This window comes from Columba livia, chromosome 1, assembly GCF_036013475.1.
Source record: "Columba livia isolate bColLiv1 breed racing homer chromosome 1, bColLiv1.pat.W.v2, whole genome shotgun sequence".
Classification (NCBI taxonomy): Eukaryota; Metazoa; Chordata; class Aves; order Columbiformes; family Columbidae; genus Columba; species Columba livia.
In genome coordinates this window covers 141,724,004-141,734,463 of record NC_088602.1, presented here as the reverse complement: position 1 = coordinate 141,734,463, position 10,460 = coordinate 141,724,004, and positions in this window count along the sequence as shown.

Sequence of the window (10,460 nt, the reverse complement as noted above, 5' to 3'; positions counted from 1 at the left end):
ATACTGAGATTCAGTTATAAAAGACATACCCATCATTAACCAATTGACATAAATGCTTTCTGACCATCTGCAAAATGGGGAGATATTTTTCAAGTTTTAGAGGGAGACAGAAGATCAATTAACACGTTGTTTAGAGGCAGAGTGCTTAGTTTCTATTTAACTAATAATTAATGGATGCATTGTAAGTAAGAAACTAAACAATTATAACTAACACCATCAGTTATTTCTTAGCATTGATGTATGTCAAAATTTTCAAAAATTGTAACGCATATGTAATAATTATGTGAATATAAGCAATGCAAGAACATCCAGTCTTCGGAGCACTTGTGGAGGATGATCCCCAGTGTTCCCCAGCACTGATAAAATAAAGAATGCCACTTAACAGTATAATTGACTCTGCTGTTAAGTTTATTTCTCTGTTTCTTTACTGCTTCTCAGAATCTGTTAGGTGCAGACCAGTTAGGTGTTTTTGTAGCAAGACACTTGTGTCCCTGGCCACAGTCACAGTTCCTGGCTTTAATCTATTTGTATCAAATTGCAACATAACTGTACCATAGTCTACCTTTTCATTTTTAGTACAGCACCTCACAATGACTTAATCCACTTTAACATACTTGTTGGTCAGAATGTGCTCTTACAAATGATGGATAGTGCTCAATTCCTAATGCTAATTGCAATATAACCCTTCCAGTTAAAGACTTTCCATAAGACTTCTGTCAATTTTACAAATTTTGAATTATGGAGCATCCATCTCATTGTTAACAGCAGGTGGAAAAAAAGGACAAAAAAATGTGCTGGAATTCTTAATAGCAGTGTCTGATAATCATTCCAAACTAAGATTAACTAATTGAATTCTATACATCTTTGTATTCTCAATAAGCTAATTCTGAAACTAAAACGTTCAGAGATCAAAGTGAGGTAGGCATCTAAGTAAGGATTTGGACTTGAGTGCCCAAAGAGGTTGAATCTATCCTGAAATACAAAATTGAATGTTACTGGTAGTAAGATACCCAGACACACGTCTAGAGAGAGAGAATATATATTCTTCATGCTATAGACATGGGATATATAAAATTGCACTGAATATCATGTTCAGAAATATCCCTTATAAATAATAATTGCTTTTCTATTTAAAAATGTTATTGCACCTCGGTTTTCAGAATATTTGTCAGGAACACCCTATTGCTTTCACAGTGATGTGTCATTTTCAAGATTGAAAGAAACACTCTGTGTTTACACACACCTATGCTCATATCTATACCACATGACAGAGACCTTGTGAATCAGTTTATGCACTTGAAGATGAAATGGAGAATGGCAGTAATATGTAAAGTTTGATAAATCTCAATGCTTAATGTATTTCGTGAATTTCACAAACACTAAGAAATTATTTAGACAGCCTTACTGACTTTCTAAAGTTCTGATGTATATTCCCACTAGAATGTTCTTACTTAAAAGACACTCTGAATTCTATCTCATTTTCCATATGGGGGTAACATAAGAAGAGATCTTTTGTTGTCGAAAGCATGTAGTGCCAGTAACAGAACAAGATCCAGCTGCAGGTGTTATGTGTTAGCTGGGAGTTCCTGTTTCATGACTTCAGCATGGGTCACTTGCATGTGTTGGGTTACAGAATCAGAAGTTATTAGTTTGTTTTGAAATCCTCTTCAAATTTTTCATGCTTTTACCAAAAATATTCCAGTTACAATTATTGTTTAAACATCTGCTTTCAGTAGAATGGTGCATGTTCAATACACTTCTGCTCCTGTTAGATTTTACTCAAGGAAGTGAACATCCAGTTGTCTACTTCAGAAGGATTTTTTACAGAAACATTTATGAGATGTTCTAATTGCTAGAATGAACAGCTCTCAAGAATCCCATCCTTCTTCAGAATACTAACTGTTGAGGCAGCCTCTTTTATACAGCTGCCTGTAAAATATTAGACACAAATCAAAAGATAAGACACAAATCGAAAGATAAGACACAAATCAAATTGTGTCTTATCACAGGTTTGTTGGTTTAGATTTCTTTGACTCAGCCAAGGTAAACACAGTCCCAGATTTCTAAAAGGTGGACAAAACTGGACTGAAGTTCCTCAAATCCAAAGTGTCTTTGCTGAATTCATCATGTTCAACTGATTCATGACCATGTCTTATCACTTGTTTGTAAACTGCTGATGCTACTGTAACAGAGGTCACTTCATCTCCACCCAGCGGGGGGGGGGGCAGGAGGGGTGGGACCCTCAGTTGATTGCACAGTCCTCAACAAAGGAGGTGCCCTGAGAGCTGAGAAGCTTACATTAACTTGAGATCAACAGACCTATAAACTGGCTTTATAAATTTACCTCAGGATGCATTCTTTGTGTACTTCTTTAGCACACAAATGTTCTTCATTTATTTTGTGATGCACACATATTTTAAAAAGCATTTCCAGTTCCAGTACAACTGAACCAACTTCATTTGCAACCGTGATTTTGCATAAAAATGATAGGAAGAAGAACAGACATGTTACGTAGAAACTCAGATAAGCAGAGAGATATTGGAGATGTTAGATAAGTGTGCTCACTGTATATAGTTAAATAATAGATTTTGTTATATCATTTTCCTTTTTCCATTTTTGTGACTTCTTTTCCCATCTTCTTAGTGGAAAAGTCAGCATTTACAAGGGCTCTGTCATCTCTCTTAATAAAAGATTATGGTCCTTCTTTAATTTTCCCTGTCAGATTCAATTTCACATTGATCATACAATAATCAAAAAATTATTGGTGAAAGAGGGAATTTGCTTCTGTGATTGAATCCCACCACTGGTTAACATTCTGAGTGCGCATAACATTGTCACAGTAATTACCAGGTAGCTGTACACCCTTCTGCCTGTACAAAAGCCAAGTCAGCCTGGGTTCACTTGATTGAGTGGAACAGGGTGGGAAGAAAGACAAAAGTAAGTAAGAAGCAGTAAATAATTGAGAACTACAAGAGAAAGTAATAGACAGTTGTCTTAAAAGATACAGGAGATGGAAGTAGGAAATAGTAGTTTTCTTGTTGAGGATATTCTCCATTTGGGGAATGAGGGATATAATTTCAGAAGAATTACTGCCTCGCACTCCAGATTAGTACAGAAAGAGAAGGTAATGTGAACCTGTTACATTAAGAATTTCAAGTTCAGTTTGCTTATCTTTAATATCAGTTTGATAATCAATTAAAGGTTGTATGAAACAGCCTACAGAAAAAAAGCTTTTTGGAAATCTTTAACTAAAATTAACAGAATGTCTTCATTTACTTTATAAACTCATACATGTAAAAATGTACAACTGCACTTATTCTAAAAGGATCATTGCCATCTTTCTAAACTCCTTCTTCAGTTACATCACCCAGCTCCTATGTAAAAAGTGTCTCCTGAAGCAGTTACATTTTGATCAATCTTTTCAAATTCATTTGTAATAAGCACCCTTTTTTAGTGGCATTCTGTTACAACCTCAGTACCGTTAACAGTATCTTTCTTCTCCAGTCCGTCACTAATGATTTAAACAAACCCAAGAAAACAATGCTAGTACACTTAATATAATTGAAGATAGGAATCAAGTAACAGTTGAGGTTCACTGTACAAGAATTTATATTGTCTCTTATTATTTGAAGGCTCTCCATGACTGCTATCTGATACTTTTTCATCAACTAGAATCTACGATATTTCAAGCAGTAATTTTGTCCTTTTATGCAACGTAAGTATATCAACAGATACTTTATCCTACGTGGTAGCAGTTTCTTTTAGTATAAAAAAAGTACTCAGTGTTTTTTGTTCTTACTTATCCAGTTATTAAAAATACTATGGGTTTCTATGAAGATAAACTATGATTATAGTTTAAGAATTCTGTTGAGCTAGAGAAGAGCAAGCACACCTTGAACTCCACACCAAACTGTTCTCTATTGTTCAGGTGGAACAACGTGAGATAAGCAGAATTTGGCTTCAGCATTGTAAAAAATAACTCTCATGGAATGCATTATAATTACTGCTTGATTTACAATAGTACTTAAAATGGCAAACAGGATCAGGACCCTAGGATGCTGGCTTTCAATAAACAAAATTTCTTAATCACCAAATAATGCCAAGTTAGAGAACGCACTCATGCTTTAAACTTTTCCTTATTCTCAATACTTCAATGTAATAGCTCCCTTTTTTCCAAAAGGCTATTGAAATGACAGTATAATGAGCAAGGTTGCATTTGTCACATTTTTTTTCATCAAAGTGCATGATGATTGCTGCGCCCAATGAGGTCAAGAACAATGATGCCTGAAGTCATGATATCCCAGAGTTATTTCCTTTCTGTTATGGATCTCTCAAACTCCTGAATATCAGATGTCATTTTGCTAGCCCAAACGTTGTCTTTATCATACCACTGTTAACCAAAAAGATCACCGCTTTGTCCAAATGAGGGTGAGGTACGTTTCCACAGCCCATAGAGCCCATGATGGCATTGCCATGGCATCTAATAGAAATTAGTGCACTTGAAACTTAGCTGAACTATGGTGCAAAGTTGTAGAACTGAATACTTTTCATGATCCATTCCTACAGAGGAAAACATACTTCTTTCTCTGTTCTTTCCTCCGATTCTCTGGCTGTTATCTCTTCCATGCTTGTAGTGGGAGACAACAAAGTAGCAACAGGATACCAGGTTAAGAGACTGAGGCACAGAATATATGTTCTTCACGGAAAAGCAAAATTCATCCTGAAAGAGTATGTAACAATAGTTAAACCCCAGAAGTAATTTGCTTATCTGAGAATTTTCACATAGACAGACACACACACAGACACACACACAAAATAAAAATTAAGAAAAAGGTAAGCTGAACACATGACATCCTTGCTGAAAAGAGAAGAATTAAAAAATGAAAATGTGTGCAGTTATTAAGAGACGAACATTGGACCACTGTTGACCCAGCAGAAATCATAAAAATGAGAAAACTCGGAAATAAAGGTTGCAAAAAATTCTGGTATTTTGTATGAGGAGAAATAGACAGATAAATTCATTCCTGCCACCATGTTCCTTTGTACAAGTATAAAGAGTGTAAAATCTAGCCTAGAAATAATATGCTGGTCTAAGGGTAATTGGTAATTGGTATCTAACGTCTTGAAGATAATTAATAAATAAGGTCTTTCATGAAATAAGGATAGTGTTAACTTAGAAACAGGTGTTTTACTTAACTGGTGACAAACAAGGGAAATCATACAAAAGCCAAGTGTTAACAATTAATAAAGCCAATTCTTTTTGTTATTTTTCTCTCCTCATCCTGAACCATATACCAGTTATAAATTTGGCAAGATAAGGAAGTAAAATATATAACCTTAGGAGGTTTTCACATATCTTCCCAGTGTATGGATTATCTGCAGTTTATAACCAATGACCTCTAAAGTTTTAAGTCTCCTTTGGAAATGTTCCCTTAAAAGACAAGTTGTTCTAATACTTGTCCAAAGGGAGACAGGTGACATTTTGTTCCTGGGTTTCATCTGGTTGAGTGAAAAGCTTGACTGTTTGCATCTGTTCTTTCTGGACAGAGACCTTGGAGAGGGTCCAGAGGAGGCCACAAAAATGATCAGAGAGATGGAACACCTCACCTGTGAAGATAGGCTGAGAGAGATGGGGTTGTTCAGCCTGGAGAAAAAAAGGCTCCGGGGAGACCTTATTGCAGCCTTTCAGTACTTTAAAGGGGCATATAAGAAGTGTAGCAACAGACTTTTTAGAAGGGCATGTTTTGACAAGACAAGGGGTAATGGTTTTAAACTAAAAGAGGGGAGATTCAGGATAGACATGAGGAATAAATTTTTTACAATGAGGATGGTAAAATACTGGCATGGGTTGCCCGGAGAGGCGGTAGATGCCCCATCCCTGGAGACATTCTAAGCCAGGCTGGACAGGGCTCTGAGCAACCTGATCTAGTGAAAGATGTCCTTGCTCACTGCAGGGGAGTTAGAATAATGGAGTCATAGAATAATTTCAGTTTTAAGAGAACGTCCGGATCATCAAGTCCAGCCATAACCTAACTCTAGCACTAAACCATGTCACTAAGAACCTCATCTAAACACCTTTTAAACACCTCCAGGGATGGTGACTCCACCATTTCCCTGGGCAGCCTGTTTCAATGCCTAACAACCCTTTCTGTGAAGAATTTTTTCCTAATGTGCAATCTAAACCTCCCCTGGTGCAACTTGAGGTTGGACTAGATGACCTTTGAAGGTCCCTTCCAATGCGAACTATTCTATGATTCTATGACTCTATGATTCTATGCTCGCCCCGTTTCCAAACCACCCTAACCTGAAGAACCATTTCGAAAATAGGAATTCCCTTCTTTTACCAGAACGAACTGAAGAAAACCCCATGCATGCACCTTGCTACCTAGTGGGGCGTGTGATCTGGGAGCTCTTCTGCACGTCAAATGCTTTGTGTGTTTCCGTGGGAGTTTAAGAGGATTAAGGTTCCCCTTTCGTTCACTGCGGGTGTGGGGTACGTGGAGGGGAGGCGGGGGCGCGCTGGGCGGGACCTCTCGGCGCTCTCCATGGTGCTGAATCCTTTCAGCTCCACTGAGCGGTCTCTGGGTGGGAATAAATCAAAGTAACGTACAAGCTTTTGTGCTCTCTCTCTTGTCATTGCTATAGTCCAAGGACATCCACAGGAACTGTGGCTGTGGGTAATACCATTGGGTGTATACAGTGCTCTTATTATTTCCAAACTGAAAACTTCATCCTCCAAATGAAGGCACTCTTTTTGTCAATGGATACTTTACATTGATAGCCAGCTCACCTTTTCCTTTGGGTTTCATTTCCACCATGTTGCCCAGTGCTTTAGTATGGAACATTTAATAGCATTATTGTACTTGCCACTGCAACCAGCACTTCTTCACTTTTCGTTGCACAAAATGTAATAGTTTGTCTGGATAGAGTGGGAGGTTGGGGTAATAGAAAAAATGAATGAAACAGAATAGGCAAAAGGAGGAATACAATTAGTTGGAATTGCTGTATGTCTGTTGTCAGTGTTTTTTATCTTTAAAAGCTGGCTATTTTTCTCTGTCTTTATGGTCAAAGGTTGCTGAATACCTTTTTAACCAACTAGTGAAAAACAGAATTAGAGACTTCCAAAAGAAACTTTCAGTTCACATGCCAACAATGTCGATGAAATTTCAAAAAAATAAAAGGACAGATGTGGTAGGGACAGACAAACTCCTCTGAAAGTTGCTACTAGTTCCCCCATAATGACCATGTGAATTAATTAATATTTCCATGACGTGGATAGAATTTGTTTAATTAGAATCAGCATAACAACCATGTTTTTAAGTATAAGATCTAGCTTATGTCTTAAAACTAAGATCTAGTATAAGATCTGTCTGTCTGTCTGTCTATCTACCTATCTATCTATGATATATATCATACTATGAGATTGACATTTTCTTCACATCACGGCTCTTACTAATTTCAGGCATGTCTTGAAGAACTTGCACTTTATGTTTCATTTTTTCTTGTAAAGCATTTTATTTTCAGTTTGAATAGCGAGAAAAAAAAAAAAGAACAACAAACTGTTTAATTGAAGAAGTCAGCTTAATTTCTTACAGCAATCCCATCATGGAAACAAGAAATTTACAGAGTTGTTAGATACTACTCTGGGTCAAGCAGTCAGTCTTGTAGTTTATCTATATTAATACTAAAATAATGAAGCCGTGCCAACATGCATAAAAGACAATTTAGCATTTCAGCTCTTCCCTCTTGTAGTAAAATGTTACAATATATTTTACTTGCCAAGTTTTTGGGGTTGAATGGAAGTCTAGTGTCACAATCTGCTGTTTTTTTACCTAATATCATAGCACACAAGTCACGATAATCTTAATTTATTTTCATCATGTCCTTGCAAAGAAGAATAATGATATTCATGGTGCACATTACATGGATTGCAAAGTGTTCTGCAGACAACTGAACTACCTAATGTGTTTACAAGAAAGGTATTAACCCATTTTCAATCTGCAGTTCAAAAGTGAAGGATGCAGGGAGTACTGTTATATAAACTTGGGGCTCAAATCTACACCCCATTCCAAGATCCCTAATTGCCCACAGTGAGCTTTGGTTTACAGTCCCTTGTAAGCCCATTGGCTCTGCAGGCCAGGAAGCTCAAGCAGAAAGCAAGGGTTGGCATTTTGCCCCTTACAGGCAGCCTGGGCACAACAAGTTCAAAACATTCAACATGGTGAATTTGTGTCCCAGCATGACTGTTGCTAAAACAAGATTCTGTACCTAAGCCAGAAAGGCACATGACACTCAGTAGTGTCTAACTGCTATGCACCTGGTTCTGGTAGTGGAATTCACAAACTCAAAGCAGATGTTCGAGAGCATTGCATGCAGAAAACATAGGTTCTGAGAATGGAATTTGAAATGAACAGGGGAGCGTGGGAATGTTTTGCAAGTCTCATCTATCATTTACAGTACAAAATCTTTTCTAGTATTTGGGTTCCATATTACCTCTGTGTGTTTCTTGCATGATCGATTAATGCTTTTCTTCTAAAATACAACCCCCGCACAAGACAGTGATGGTGCTGTCAATGGAAAAGGGGTTTGGTCCCATTTTTAGGGTAGTCTTCCAAGAAGTGTCCCCTTGTCAAAAATGGTTCAAATCTGCATCTGAAAACCAGACCCTCCCCTGTGCCTTCCCATCCTGACCTTTTGCTTATGAATTATCATACTTGCTCTGCCTAGTGCTAAATATAGTGCTGTCAGTGTGTGATATAGGTGTTCTGGTCATGTGGGCTACATCAGGTACATCAGGATTAAACATAAGATGAGAAGTGAGCCCAGTCATAAAAAAAACCACTTTTGTAGATATGCAGCTGCAAGGTGTTATGTGCATGTATAATTTTACCAGTGAAAACTTCAGCTGTTAGACATTTCTAAAATAATCCATTTCCATTTCACATATGTAATAAATTAGTTAGGTAACTAACTGCCTTTTGAGAGTTAGACCCAAAGATGTGATATGCTACATTTTAAAGGGGTGTGGGGGGCTGAAGTAATGAGTTAATTTCTTCCACAGTTCAGTCAAACTACTTTTCCCTCAAAGTAAACTGATATTATACCTTAAAACGTCCAAGACAATGATTGTTAATTTTTTTTTTTTTTTTTGGAAATGCTTTTTTTTCCTATATACTTTGTTTAGTTGTTTAGAGCTTGAGCTTGAACAAATATATTCAGGAGAGGTCAGAGGTGAGAACAACAATTTTTTCATTTAGGAAATTACTGTCTGGGAAAGTTAATACAGCAGAGAATGTATTAGTAGGTGCAGAAGCCATTTCAAGGAAGAAGCATGAACAAAATCCTGGAGAAGGACTTCTGTGGTTCCAACAGGGTATCATGGCTTCTCAATGTTTCACCTACACGAGCATCTGGAATATGATATTAAATTATGTGTAAAGTGGAAACAGAGAGTCACACAGCATACAGGGACGATTCTCTGGAGGGGCTGATTTTTAGAGAAGTGAAAATGTAAGACTGATCAGAGTGTATTTATCAGAAAAATAAAGGAACTGAAAATGTGGTGTGTTTGTTGTTGTTGTTGTCCTTGTTGTTGTTTGGGTTTTAGTTAGTTTGTTTGTTTAAGGTTTTGTTTTGTTTTGTTTTGTTTTGTTTTCAGTTGTATGAAAATATAACTGGGAATTAAGAAAGTGACTTTCTGGGATAATCTTTCCAAGGAATGAGAGCGCTCAGGTCCATGAACAATTATGATAAATGCTGAAGACCATGTACAATGGCAGCATTCCCCCACTGCCAGAACAAAAGATGAAATGGTTACCTCTGTTTCATTCTCAGCCACATGACTGTGCAAAAGTGTAAAACAACTCATATTCAAAATGCTGGCATTTCACACAGTAGTCTATTTTCTGTTACAAAATGCAGAAAAGGAAAGAAATAGTAGTACTCACTTTTTACTTCCTGATTAGAAAGTTCAATGATAAAATGAGGAATTTGAGGCTGGAATGGTTATGTTTGGGATTCTCTTCTGATTTTCCATTACTTAATATAACATAATGAAGTGCTGCTTTTGTTTTTGCCACAACATTGATGGGAAAAAAACCCAAACAAACAACTGAAGCTGCCTGTTTAGACTTACTCAACATGAAAGGCTGCTGCAAAGCCTCCAGCTAGCTACAAGCAACACCTAATTGAAATTTTTAAAACTTGTGCAGTAAGGAAATGCCACTGTGAACCCGTTTCAATTAAGTGTATGCAGATAAGAAAAGGACTGGGAGGGAAAGGAGGACAATCCTCAGCAAAATTAAGCTGTTGCTTGCTATTGCTGGTTTTTACAACAGGAAGAAGCACAAGTAATTCCTCTCTGAAGTTGTCAGAACTGTTCCACAGCTCTTTTTCTGCCTTTTCCAAGGGCAGCCGTATAAGGCAGACAAAAGGGAGGGATCCTGCGTTACTCAGGGTGG